We start from the raw sequence: 15,463 nt of genomic DNA on the forward strand, positions 1-15,463 counted from the left end.
AACAGTACCTTTTAAATGTGTATATGTACATGAAGTATTGTTTTGAATATATGTTCAAAGTAGTAATTTCTAGATGGTGGAAATTTGGGATCTGAAAACTCATTAATTATTTATTTATACTTATACATATTTTATTATTTTTCTATAATTGTTATCATATCACAATATAATTTAAAAATCAAGGTCAAAACGCAATACCCAGTGCTGGTGAGAGAACAGTAAAATAGACACTTTCATACTTTATTGGTAAGATTACATCTTAAAGCAAATGCAGTGTTGGGAAATTTGATTGTATGTATCCCAAAGTGTACAAATGGTTATTTCCATTGATCTGGTGATTTAATGTCTAGTTATTTATCCTAAGGAACTAGACAGGTACAGAAAGATTTATGTAATGCACAGAAAGTCCTCAGTACGCAAATCCTTTGCCTAGAATACTCTCCTTTGCTAGGCATCCTTCAGGTCTCAATTATGTCACTTCTTCAGTAGGACTTTCCCTCCAAATCCAGTAGTGGTTTATATTCTCACTCAACCCCTCCTGTGACACACTATCTCAATTGTAATTACGTGGGTTACTTTCATCAGTATCTGCATAATTTCTGTCTTCCCATCTACAAACATTCTAAGGTCTCAGAGACAGGGACTATATCTTTGTTCTTGCCTCCACCGCCTGTGCTGAAACACTGTCTCTAGCTCATTATAGGCAATCACTAAGCATTTAATAAATTAATAAAAATGTTTATTTCAGATTTCATTTTAATAGAAATAGAAAGATAAAAATAGAAAGCTAACAAAATTTGTTAATCTTAAAATTTATTACATTACACTAATGTATTGAATACCACTGTTGTGAAAAATTAATATTTTCCAAAAATGTTTAGTGACTTCTAAAGTTTTATATTGTTAAGGAAAAAAACATGTTTGAAAGTATGTTTACATTATACATTCACCATTAAAAATCTCACATAAAAATCTGTATATCAAATATATCATCTTTTCACTATACTTACATGAAAGTACGTGTGTGCACATACATGTGTGTACACACACATGTGTGTACACACGTGTGCGTGCATGTGTGTATACACATATATGTGTACATACATGTATATAAAACATATGTACACACATGTAAATATACACAAATATATGTTAATAGTTCTTTCCGAATTTCAGCATATTTGGATATGTGTAGACAGAGATTTGTCTGCTTTCTGAAATTTTGAAGAAACAATGGTGAAACCACAGGACTATGAAAGTTTTACCAAATTGGGATGAAATTATTTTATAGCTCTGTTAATTTCTCCTGACCAATTCAGCTTTCTATTTTGTTTCCCCCCTTAATTTGGATACTTTGTATTTGCCCAGAACATAAATTTTATGTCAAGATTTTAAAAATTTTTTATTCATTCACTCAACAAATATTTACTGAGCATCTACCATGTATAGTCAGAAAAACAGAAAAATTTCTGCTCACTTACACCTATTCTTATTGAGGGAGGGAAAAAGATAATAAACAAGATAAATAAGTACAACATAGGCTATATTTGTTTGTTTTTTTGTTTTTTGGGGTTTTTTTTGTATTTTTAGTAGAGACGGGGTTTCACCGTGTTAGCCACGATGGTCTCGATCTCCTGACCTCATGATCCGCCCGCCTCAGCCTCTCAAAGTGCTGAGATTACAGGCATGAGCCACCACACCCGGCCAAAACATAGGCTATATTAGATAGTCATAAGGAGCAAGAAAAAAAATTAAACTGGGAAGGGGGATAGAAAGTGTCAGGTGTGTATGTGCATGCATGTGTGCAATTTTTAATAGGGTAGTCAAGGAAGGCCTCACTGAGGAGGTGACATTGGAAAAAGACTTAAAGGAGTGAAGTTGCTGATGTCCAGAGAAAGAATTTTAGGTAGGAGGAAAATCAAGTGCAAATGCAAGTATATGCCTGACATATGCAAGGGAAAGCAAAGAGACCAGTATGGGTGGACTGGATAAGGGGGAATGGGGAGATACATTCAAAGATTTATTAGCAGAGATTTTGCTTTCTTTATATGTTTTTAATTTCTAGTGTTGTTTGACTTTTCACTTTTTCTTAATTATAATTAAGGGATTTTTTAATGTTTTAAAGCATAGCTTTATTTTTTAAAAATGGTTATGTGTTTTTAAAATTTCTCTTTCTATTTTCTTTCTTTTCCCTTGTTTTCCATTGACTTTTAAAATTATTTGGCTAACTTCTCAAATTAACTTCATTTACTTTTGTTCCTTTTCTTTTAATAGTGAAATGATTAATTAGAGTTTATATTTTGCTTTGAAAAGAATTATGATTGAATCATAATTTTTACATTTAGTGTTCTCTTTCTTGTTTTTTTAAATTACTTTGCAAGTTATTTTTAAGTATGAGCTTTTCTGCTTATACAACAATATGTTCATGCTAGAAACAGAAGAAAATCTTCAAAGGAGATAGAAGAAAATAAATCATGAGTTTACTCACATATGAATATTTTCATTTATATACATAAATACCATATTTTTACTTAAAATTAAGATAATACTTTATAGTTTTTAAATGGACTTATTCCATATTGGGCTGAAAAAGTTTTAGACATTGTAATTAACTTTTTAATGAGGAAATGTATTTTTGTATTTTGTAATAGAAATATTAAAGCCATAAAAGAACATGTAATAAATGTAAATTCCCCCTGCGTCCTGCATTGCCAGAATTCTCCACTTGCCCTAGCTAAAGACAATCACCGTTACTAGTTTGCTATGTGTCTTTGCAGAGATATTCTATCACAAGAAGTAGCATGTTGTTTTCTTTTCTTTATGGTCAGAATATCTCCTCTGTTTCTTGTGCCACTTGTAGCTATATTTGTGAGCCATTGTTTTACTAAATCTAATTCAGTTAGGTTTTAAGTCAATGGAGATTCTATCCAGATTTGGCAGTGGCTGTTGATTCTTGTTTCTAGTATTTATTTTCATTTTGAATTTTTCTGTTTTGCCTTAGGTATTTTACTGATGAATTTGGAAGCCTGAATTAAGGACTAATTTATTCAAAACACTACTTCTCAGGAGAGTTTTATATTTTTTCTTCCTTTTATTTGTTTCTCTTTTCTGTTTTCTTTTGATATCAAATCATTCTTCTTTTATAACTTATATTTTTCTTGTAAGCCACTATAAGTTCCTTTTGGAAAGACATGGTCTACAAATCAATCTATATATAAACAATATTTTATTATTGAACTATAAAAGAATTACTGTCCCTAGATGTCCATCATCAAGAAACTGGAAATATAGGCCGGGCACGGTGGCTCATCCTTGTAATCCCAGCACTTTTGAGGCTGAGGTGGGTGGATCACTTGAGGTCAGGAGTTCAAGACCAGCTGGCCAACATGGTGAAACTCCACCTCTATTAAAAATAGAAAATTAGCCGAGTGTGGTGGCACGTGCCTATAATCTCAGCTACTTGGGAAGCTGAGGCAGGAGAATCGCTTGAACCTGGGAGGCAGAGGTTGCAGTGAGCCGAGATTGCGCCACTGCACTCCAGCCTGGGTGACAGAGCAAGACTCTGTCTCAAAAATAAATAAATAAAATAAAATAAAATAAAAAAGAGAAATTGGAAAAACAAGCCTTGGTACAAATGCTGTACTAACTGTTAAAAATATATTTTAATTGACTTGGAAACATGTTTGTGAATTTTTTTCTGAGAGAAAGAACAGGTCACATAGTACTGTGCATATTGACATGATTTTAATATAGGACTGTTTATGTCCATCTGTCTATCTGCCGAGGCGGGCGGATCATGAGGCCCCTTCCATATATGCCCATATTTATATATGTCTATAAAGAGGTCTGGAAGGGAATTTGGCAAACAGTGAACAATCTCTGAGTGGTATACATCTTGTATGAATTTTATAATCTCTCATTTATGCTTCCATTGGTTGTTTGAATTTTCCATATATACCTAAGTAATTTTATCAAAAAACTTTTATGTTTCTAAAGGATATATCGCAGATTTCCTTAAATAATTATTTTGCTCAGAATGCCACTGTTTAAAAGGCTACTTGTTAACTACAGTTAACATATTTTTTTCAAACTTCACCTGTATTTACCTCTAATTTAAAACCAACGAAAGGTAACAACACATTGGCATTTTGAATATTATTCAATAGGTTATGATTTCTGTTTACAGAGAATGCACAGTACTTTGAAACCAATTTTATATGTTGCTTTTAATGATGAATGGACAATTTTATCCTAATTTCTTGTCCGTTGGTATTTTAGAAACATTTCTAAACAAAGCTCCCTGAAGAACATGGAAATCATGCTTTCCTTTTTTAGTTAAGTTATGTCTTTAAAAACTATCAAGTAGAGTCTCTACATTAAATAAGCTTTGCAATTTGTTCGTGATGCACATGTTTGCTTTGCAGTTTCAGGGACAGGAGTATCAGAAAGCTTCTGTGTAGAAGCTGGTTATTTAACATCCAGGCTCAGTTTACCAGGACCTTTATTTCGTTACAAGAACTCTTCTATAATGATAAGCTACTTGTAACATCAAAGCACAAGAGACAGTATCTCTTCCTCCCCATAGCCCATGATCTAAAAGCTTTTCTTTTTATCTTTATTTGAAAGAGAAAACATGTTTTTCAAAAAAGCCTCAGCAGATTGTGGACATGGCATAAGTAGGCTCTGGGCATAGTCTAATTTTTTTTCCCCTTTTTCTCTGTGTTTTGTCTTATGTTTCAGTATTATACTTTTTCGGCTTTTTGGGGGAACAAGATAAAGGAATTTTGTTTTAAACTAATTGTGAGAAGGAAAATGCCTTCTAACTGATATATATATATATTATATATATGATATATATATGCACACTTATATATGTTATATGTATATAACATAGTCACTTTTCAACCAAAATTACCTGTTGAGTCTCTTAGAAAATAAGGGAAGTGGCCAGGCATGGTGGCTCATGCCTGTAATCCCAGCACTTTTGGAGGCTGAGGTTGGTGGATCATTTGAGATCAGGAGTTCGAGACCAGCCTGACCAACATGGTGAAACCCCATCTCTACTAAAAATACAAAAAAAGCTAGCCGGGCGTGGTGGTGCATCCCTGTAGTCCCAGCTACTCGGGAGGCTGAGGCAGGAGAATCTCTTGAACCTGGGAGGCAGAGGTCGCAGTGAGCTGAGATTGCACCACTGCACTTTAGCCTGGGCTACAGAGCGAGACTGTCTCAAAAAAAAAAGCATTTTCATAGACTTTTTTTTTTTAGACTTTAGGGATAGTTTTAGGAGTCTAAAATTTGAATAGACATTTCTAAAAATGAATATTAGAATCAAATTGAACACTTACAATAGAGCTAGAAAGCTAGAAGCCCCTGAATGATGAAGTGGAATGTCAGTATACCTGCCCACTTTTGATTCTCTATCAAATACACGATATTGGGGGCAAAACAAAGATGGATATGATACACAGATGAAACCTAGGGGAAAGAAACTTTTCTAAAGAAATTATCCAAATGTGTGCTTTTCATTTGACCTGACTTGTACCTCTCAATATCATATATGTAGGGACTTTGGTTAATCATGTTATTTCTATTTGCACAGGGACACACAATCATTAGTAGTTTGTAAATGCTTTTGATGATAACTTCACATGGCTGCATGAGAAAAAAATGTTAACATTCTGTCTTGGACTATGTGAATGCCTCTAATTTGTTATGTGAAAAATTACAAACACCAATATTTGCCTTGTTGATTTATAATCATTAGAAACAGAGATAAATAAATTAATGGAAGATATATTTTTGGTGATTAGAGGAGCAGACATGAAGTAAATCTGGTTCTTGAAATTATGCTCTTTTGCTTGTTAAGTAAAATACTGAATGTCAGTTAGAAGGGTAATATTGACATTTAATATTTTACTTAACAAGCAAAAGCATATGATTTCAAGAACCAGGTTTACTTCACTTCTGCTGGAATGTTCCCAAACATTCCAGACTGTTCTGACATGAGGTCACCATCATGGTTAGTCAGCAGGGTGAGATGCTGGTGTCATGAGGGTAGACTAAGGTTTTATAATTCATTCAGAAAGACATTTGGATGACCAGGCTATACCACACCGGGTCTCTCCTCCCAGGCAAGAAGAATGAAGTTTCTTGTGATTTTCTTATCTATCTGGTGCTCATTCTTGTATTTGTCCACTTAAAAATATTTATTTGCCCTCCCACCATGTGCCAGACCCTATGCTGTATATGCAATAAAATGAGACTAAGACCCCTACCATTAAATAGCTTACAATATTTCAGAGGAGACAGTGATAGAAGCAGTTACAAAACAATAAATCGATTAGGGAATGCAAAGAGAACACAATAAATCAAACACAGAATGCTATAAGAAGAGGGCACACACTTTACTTTTCTGAAGGTACTAGGGGTGGCTTCTCAGAGGAGCTAAAGTCTGGCATTTGACAGGAAGAGAAGTTGGGCAAAGCCAATCTTGACAGAAGAATGGCATGTTTAAAAGCACTGAGGTATTCAGGATACCAGGTAAAGGTGCACATGGAGGAAGGGTAGGAGATGAGACTGTCCAGATAGACGCCACTTCCCACATGCAAAGTTTTGGAGTTAGAATGTTATATTATAGCTAAAAATGTACATATATTCAAATTGTATTAAAGTTACAATTCAAAGGTGGGTAACACGTGAACAATAATCAGATTTGCAATTTTGAGTGACCAACCAGATAGCATTGTGTTGATTTGGAATGATGTGAGACTGGAAATAAGGAAATCCGTTAGGCAGTGCTTTGGAAGTACAGCTTAACTATTTATGAATTACTCTTCTAAACTCCTCCCTTTTCCTCATATACTCCTGGTAGATACAGGATAGATATAGATTTTAGTAAGAGGGAAAATTGGGGAAAAAAGTATTCGTTGAAACAACTTGTTACTGTGCTGTCTCATGAAAGTCTTATAGGAGGCCAAAGTTTGCTTAACTGTATAAACATGAAGCAGGAAGTCTTTCATAACACATTTTAAACTTGAGTGAAATATATGCAAGTGCATCAATATAATTCAAAGAAGGTTTTAAATGCTGGAGAATAAATTCAAACCACCAGCTAATATTGGAATACAGATATGAATCTCCTGGCTCAAAACCAAAGAGTGCTTAAAGGAGAAGGTGACAATTATATATTGAAGAAGAGAATTGCTTCAATAGGTATTTGATTGTACGGAAAAGGATAAGAAAAGATATTGGAGACATTTGGTAACTGAATCATTTGGATGATCTCAGTGTGTATGGGGAAGTATTTGATTCTGGACTCCAGAGTCACATGGGCAATTTTCATGATATTTGAATGTGTCACCAAAGATGACAGTTTTTTTTAAAATGTATATATAGACAATGTGGAAACACTAAAAGTTTTTAAGGGAAGAATTGACTACTTCAAACTTACAGAGTAGGAAGACAGCTGTGACAGCAATGTGTGGGGAAATTGTATGTAGGAGATACTGGAAGCAAGAGAATGTTAGAATATCGCAATAATCTCAGCAAGAAAAATGAAATGTTGAATATAAATTTTCCTGACATAAGCTGACTGAAATGCCAGCTACTAGATTAATAGAAAGGTTTAGTATGGCAAATATAAGTGTCTCTTTTCAGGTATCCTGTTTCCACCACAGAAAGTAGACATTAAAGCCATATGTGTATGGGTGCCCTGACAATAATTTGCTCAGAATTTTACTTTCAACCAATCTTCACTGCATCAATTTTTTTTTAAAAAGCTATTATGTCAAATGAATACTTTTCTCAGTGGTCCAGTGAGCTTGGGTTGTAGTTAGCAAAGTCTAAGGTCTAAGCTTCTAGCACCTGACAATACAAAATACTTTTCTTATAAAGAATTTCTGTGATGATTTTTGCTTAAAATTTGTTTGACTTCACTTGTTTTCTCAGCCAGTACTGTGTCATTTTGTAGAAAGGACGTTTAACCTAGTGGCCCACTGAGGGCTTCTGCCATGGACCTGCTGTGAGTACTTTGCTAAAATGGCTGGAGGGCTTAGACCTTGTCTAGGTCTGTTTGTCCATCTTCACAATCAAGGTGTAGGATGAAAACATCACTAAGCCTCATGTCAACCTTACAGTCTTGAAAATCTATGTTTATCCAGTAGAACCAAACAAAAGCAAAACTTAAATTCTGCATTAAGATATACAAGCAATCAAACAACTGGTCTACTCATTTTGACAGTCTTAAAGTATCTGAAAAAAATTTATTAAGTTTGAAAGTTAATAACTATTGGGTTGCCACCTCCTCTGATGTTCTAAAACATTTTGTGTGTGTGTATAAATTTTAGTGTTCTAAATCTTTTGATCTCTCTATTGTATGTTCTCAAGCTTCCCTCCAGTCCTAGAGCAACTTGCTGTGAGTTATGAGCTGGGAGAGGTGATTAGGAGATAATATATAAACAATTAGAAGACAAGATGTCACTGATGTTGCTATTATGAAGAAAACACACACAAGTGTTTTTTTGAGAGGTTAGAAGACCCCTGTCCAGCAGCAAAGCTTTCGTATGTAGGTTGTGTGTGTGAATGTTTGCTACAGTGAGACTCTGCCTCTAGCCTGCTAACTGATTAGGATAGTATCATGGTGGACGATCACTCATGTTTATTTATGACTGAATGATTTTATTGAGGATGGCATAGAAACCCCTTACCGGCGCATGCACTTTCCTACTGCCACGTTGCCACCAAATATGGCTTAAGGGCATTTGAAAAGAAATCCCACATGCAGCCGGGCGTGGTGGCTCACGCCAGTAATCCCAGCACTTTGGGAGGCCGAGGCGGGCGGATCATGAGGTCAAGAGATCGAGACCATCCTGGCTAACACAGTGAAACCTCATCTCTACTAAAAATACAAAAAACTAGCCAGGCGTGGTGGCGGGCACCTGTAGTCTCAGCTACTCAGAGGCTGAGCCAGGAGAATGGCGTGAACCTGGGAGGCAGAGCTTGCAGTGAGTCGAGATCGCGCCACTGCACTCCAGCCTGGACGACAGTGCGAGACTCCGTCTCAAAAAATAAAATAAAATAAAATAAATTAAAAAAATAAATAAAAGAAACCCCACATGCTATATCTGTTTGGATTAACTTCACAAACAAAATACAGGGAATATAAAGAAATATGAATGAAGGAATTATAAACCAGGTATAAAACTAAGAAACTTAATTTTTAACTATGGCTCAGGTTATCTAAATGTGTACATACATATAATATATGTGATTATATATGTAAAATACATACATACATATATATATACACAAAAATACTGAGGATTTGGGGCATCTTAGCCTCTGTGTTACCAATTCTTCTAATGTTCTAAAACGTTTTTATGTGTTATTTCACTTTTATGTATTTAAACACACACATATATATGCACATATATATGCGTATATGTATATATATATATACATATATATGCGTATATATATATATATATATACGCATATATATGTGCAGAAATGGAGTCCAGTTTCATTCATTCACAATGGCAATAATATGGTCAGGAGGGGACATTTGGTAGATTTATAGGACAAAGGGATATTTATGTTCTGAATTTGTTTTGTTTCCTTTGGTTTACCGTGTTTTCAATTCACGAGTTGCTTGAGCATTGCAGATTGGTAGAATCTGATTTTATTAATAAAGTTCAATCTAATTGCCAGAAATTTAGGTTGTGGTATGTCACTTACTAGGCTTCTTATGTGGAACCAATGCTAAAAAAACAATTACATATACACACTATAGTGCATATTTTAATAGGTCTTCACTGAGACCTACTATGAACCCTAGAGGCCAGCTCAGTCACAATTTTTGAGCTGAAACTCCTTTTAAAGACACTGTACTTGTTTTTACTAAAGGTTAATGATAAAAGATAAGCAATTCTCAAAGGTAAGTAAAAACATTCAAAAATAGGTTATTTCATTTCAAAATACGTCCCTATTGGCTTTTTCTCCTTTTCTATACAAACTTTTTGTGCAGATTTTGTAAAAGTCTTTTTATTCTTCTGAATATCACATTTTTTCTGTCTACATATTGACTAGTAGTGTCTTAGCTTTTTAGAAGTGAAAGAATTTTAAAGAAATGTATAATAAACCTGATCAGTAAAAAAACCTTTTCGCAGATATCTAAAAGCTAATAATTTAATCATGTGATCTTAAGTCACCCCAGTTTCTACATGTATAAACAAATACAGCAATATCTTACAATTATTGTGTTTTAATATTGTGAAAGATTCTCAGTCATACAGCTTAATACTTTAATATCTGATGATGCAAACTTAGCTTGTAAAGGATTTATGCATCTTGCAACAAAGTTCAAATGACTAAATTACTTTGTGTATTTACAAATGACACATGATGGTACATTTACCTCTTTACTGATGATAGTTGATACATTAGTCAGATCTCTAGATTGTGAGAAAATTCTGAGGAAATATTGCCTGGGGTAAATTTTAATTTATGCAGGAAAAAAATAAATGTATGCTATTTTGCATAAAAGTGCAAGTGTGAGTAAATTATGTATGGTGAGTTCTCATTGCTGAAAGCTTCTTGCAAATGAAGGATAGTTTTATTTGTGTCTTACTAATATACCAACGTTTGGTTAGTTACATTTACTCCTGTTTGCTACAGGTAAAATGGATGGAACATCAGACAGCTCATTATAGAGACAAGTAAGCTCCAGTTCCAAAGTTGGTTGACAGAACAAGTCATGGTAAGTATTGTAATTTTAGCACTACTGTACATCTGCAAGCTGTCTGTGGGTAAAATGCTTACTAAGCACTACATTGGGGCTGTCAGAATGCTCATGGGTTGGTAATTAAATAAAGACAGTGCTATGATTTTACGGAGCTAAGCCAATATTTGTGCACTCTAGAAATCTCTTCTAGAAAGCTTTTACTTTGGACTTTAAGTTTTGGAAGAAGTACATTTTATTTTTATTGAGTAAACTTTCATTAAAAGCACACTTTCTAGGGCCTTCACTGAAAACATTCATTTCTGTTTTTCTGTGATAAGTCAATGCCCAATTCACCTAGCAAAGAAGTCAATTGTCAGCAGTGCTGGCCTTTGCAGTGTTAGTTTTCCCTCTCTCAAGTTGTATCGTCAATTACTATTTTTAAAACACTCAACAAAAAGGTTTGAAAGTAAGTAGAAAGATCTAAAATAGAGCTGCTGGAAAGAAATATATTTATTTGCCAGGTGTGGTGGCTCATGTCTGTAATCCCAGCACTTTGGAAGGCTGAGGCAGGAGGATAGCTTTAGCCCAGGAGTTTGAGACCAACCTGGGCAACACAGGGAGACCTTGTTTCTATTAAAAAATAAAAATAAAAAATTATCCAAGTGTGGTGGTGTGAGCCTGTGGTCCCAGCTACTTGGGAGGCTGAAGTGGGAGAACTGCTTGATCCCAAGATGGACTGCAGTGAGCCGCGATTGTGCCACTGCACTCCAGCCTGGAAGACAGAACAAGACCCTGTCTCACACCCCCCCAAAAATGGTATTTATTTAATTCTTACCACTTTTTACTTTCCTTCTGGAATTTAGTGCCCTAGTTTAAATATGAATTGCTTGTATACTTCAGTAGGAAATGAATAATTTTTCCTTTATACTTGTTATAGATGTTCATTTTGATAGGTATAGGGTGTGTCATATAAAAGCATGCTATATAGCAGCACTAGAACCTGCAAACTATGATCCAGAAATCAAAGGCCAAATTCTGCCTGCACTTGTTTTTTAAATGAAGTTTTACTGGAATACAGCTCATTTATTTATAGTTGCTTTCCTGCCGCAATGGCAGAGTTTAATAGTTTGACAGATATTTGCAAAGTCTAAATTTTTTACCATCTGGCCCTTTACAGAAAAAATTTGTTGACCACTGGACTAGTACATGAAAACTTGTAAAGGAATACATATTTTTTATTTGTTTTTGTACTGTTTAATAACAAGAAAGAATACAAAAAGTATCATTTCAAATGAATTTTATTTTCTTTAACAGTGAGGAAAATTTGTGTTATAGCTTTACATTTTTAAAAAACCTTAATAATATCCTGTAGTAGGAGTTTGTGGTTGGATGCAAATCTGTGTACACTCTTAGGTGGATAGTTAGTAAGTTTGTGTATCTTTAAAGGGAAATATTTTCTAACACATGCTGTGAGATTGGCATAAAAAGGAAACAGAGAATAGAGTTCAGGTGAGTCAGTGAAGTGGCTTCTAACCATGCAGCTATTATATGCCTGAAAACTGCATGCATTGAGGTTAGTCTGCAAGCCCTTACCAGCTTGTTATTGGCAAGGTTTCCAAACCTCTAACTGTATTATGGCTGTGGATTCATTATCTATAGCAGACTATTCCCCATGACTATCTCAAAGATAGTTCCTGGGCCAACTTATATTTTTTAATCTGTCACATTTACTTTCCAAAAAAAAAAAAAAAAAAGTAAAAGAAACTTGTTAGGAAATTAAAAGTGTGTATGTGCTGTTATTTTTAAAATTTTTTTGGTGTCATTTAGTTGTGAAGTAGCTGTGTATGCACATTTATGGTTAAAAAAACTAGTAGGACTGTGAGGTAATATACTACTTTCCAAAGTATAGCTTTTCTATAAAACATCTAGCAGAAGGATAATAGGTAATGATGCAATGGTTAACATTACCATTTTCAAAAATTGAAAAGGAATCATCACTTGGAGCCAGTTTGGCATTTTCCTATAAGATCCTATTTAGAGCTCTGCATCTCTGCTATGCAGTTCTGTGAATTTGAATCCAACAGAGAAGATGTAGCTTTCATACAATTTTCTTCAGTTATAAGGACCATAATCGTTCCAATGGGATGCTGTAAGCCTGGGTCACTTAAATCATTTCTGAAGACAGAAGGTGCTCTTCAGGGACCTGCAAGATGAGGAAAGCACCTGTTGTTGATTGTGTCTCAGCATCACCTACATAGACTTAGTGCAGGTCGACGTGTTCAGGAATCAGTTATGGAGAAGGATATAAAAATTTTGCGCTAAGAAAATGAGCTGGAACCTAACAACAAAGAAAAATTTCCTGAAAAGTTAAGCAGTGTAGGTTCACAAAATATTTAGATACTCTCTCGAAGATAGTCCTAAGAATGTAACTGAATGGAACACAAAAATGAAGATATAAGTATTTACGTTGAAATCTACTTCTCTGAAATAATTACTCCCTTTTGAGTTAAACAAAACAAGGGGATTTTCTGATTCAATCCATTATAATGTTAACTTACATCAAATCTTGGCAGGAAGTAATTCATTCTATCCTTCTTATCTGTTGTAAGATGTAATGCAAGATATGACATTCCCAGTCTTCTGTATTCCAATGATATGTGGAAGAATTGTGAGGATATAGAGCAGAGGTCAAAATTTGTGACATTGGGACAAATATAGCCTTCTAATATTTTATTGACTACAAATGTATTTTCATAAACTGGAAATTTTATTTAAAAATTTAGATTCCAAATTACATTGAAAATCTGAAATATTTTGATATTTGTTTTGTCTTTAAAATATTTTTTAAACATAAAAGTTGTACATGCTGTTGGTAAAAAAAATTCAAATAGTACATAAAACCATAAGGAAATGTTCTTGATCCCAGTTTCATTTTCACGTTTTATTAAGTATTCTTCCATAAATGTAGATGAACATACAGGTGAAATATACAATTGGATCATGATAACCACATTTTTCTATGCATAGATATTTTTCATTCCTTATTTTAACAATTCCCTTCGATTTTATTAACTTACATTACTTGAATTGCTTTATGCTTTCTTTTATTCCATTTTTATTTTCATTGCTTTAGTATTTTGAAATTAAATTATTTGATACAACTTCCTTTTCTCCTCTCCTACTTGATTTTGTATTATACACATTTCAAATCCTGTCCCTATGATCTTGACAGTGTGTTCTTGCAGTGGTAGAGGGCGTTGGGCTTCACAGCACCAAGGGCAGGTTGGGGCTTTCCAGCCACCTCTGTGAATACCATGCTACCTTCTTCTTGGATGATCTGTCATTCCTTTATGTGGCCATACAAAAGTTTTATTCTGGCATTTTTTCTGAAAACTCACAAGTAATAGTCATTTTTGGAGAAATAACGGTCCTTTTCTTGACAAAAGACTAAATATGTTTAGCTAGATTGACATCATTTGAGCCCTTCTGACCACTTAAGGAGTGAAAGTGGAGAGCTAAGTCTAGCTAGAATTCAGGTCTTCTAACCTCAAGTGTGATTTTTTTTTTTTTTAAACTGGTGCATTGAGTTCAAGGGATTTAGAAGCTGATTAAGCGGAAAGATGTGACCATGAGGTGGCAGTAGCACACAACAAGCATTACTTGGGTGGTGCTTTGGTGGTTTTGTAAATGGGAGAGGTCCCTTATTGCAGGACGCTTCCCAAAGGCAATAATTAGGGGGCCACCAAGCTAAAGGAGAGGGATCCAAAAGGAACTCTTGGGAAGAGGAGGTTTGGAGAAGGAGGCGTCAGTCTAGAGGATGTTGCTCAGCAACATGATGGAGAGACTCTGGGTGGGAAAGCTTTTAAGGGCAGCAGAAGCTTGGGGTCTGTTACAGACCCAGGGTTTATCTTATCTATGGTTAGCAGATGTTAGGTGCAGTTTTGTGGGGTTGTGCAAAGCAGGCAGGCTCTAAATGGCCAAAAATCTACTTATTTAGACTACATTTGAAACAAATGGATGTGTAAAAATGTGCATTTGTTGCCAGTGGGCTTTGGAGCTAGTGGTTCCATCCTGCTGTGAAGAAGTAAACACTATAGGACCAATGTGCACAGACCATCTTATAACAACTAGGCCTCACTAGTTTTGTTTGTGTATGTGTGTTTTGTCATTATAACATACTCCAAGTCTAGAGAAAACATGTACATAAATGCTTGTAGATACATATATGTACAAATATGTGTAGAAAATAGACACATATAATGAATAGCATGTACTTACCATCTAGATTTGTTAGACTTATAATTTTGTTGTAAATGCTCCGAGCTTTTTAAAGGACTACATTACTAGAGTTGAATTCCTCTATACCCCTTCCTAGAACGATTTTCTTCCCCGCCTTCTTCAGAGGCCCTCCCATGTGTGCTTAGATTTGTATCCTAAATATGTATCATTTTAAAAGGATGTATAAAATTGTTTTGGGATGATTTAAAACTTTATATAAATGATATCATACTGTACATAGCCTTCTACACTCTGCTTACAATTTTTTAATTGATTGAAATGTATTCAGTTGATACCTGCAGATCACAGTTATTTACTATTGCTGCTAAATAACATTTTACTGTGTGAATATAAAATGATTTAAACAATTTCATATTAATGGCGATTTAATTTGTTTCCAGCTTTTCATTTTTGCAAATGATGCTGTAGAGAACATTTCTGAACACGTCTTCTTATGCAAATGCT

The sequence above is a fragment of the Pongo pygmaeus genome, chromosome 5 (genome assembly GCF_028885625.2).
Source record: "Pongo pygmaeus isolate AG05252 chromosome 5, NHGRI_mPonPyg2-v2.0_pri, whole genome shotgun sequence".
NCBI lineage: Eukaryota > Metazoa > Chordata > Mammalia > Primates > Hominidae > Pongo > Pongo pygmaeus.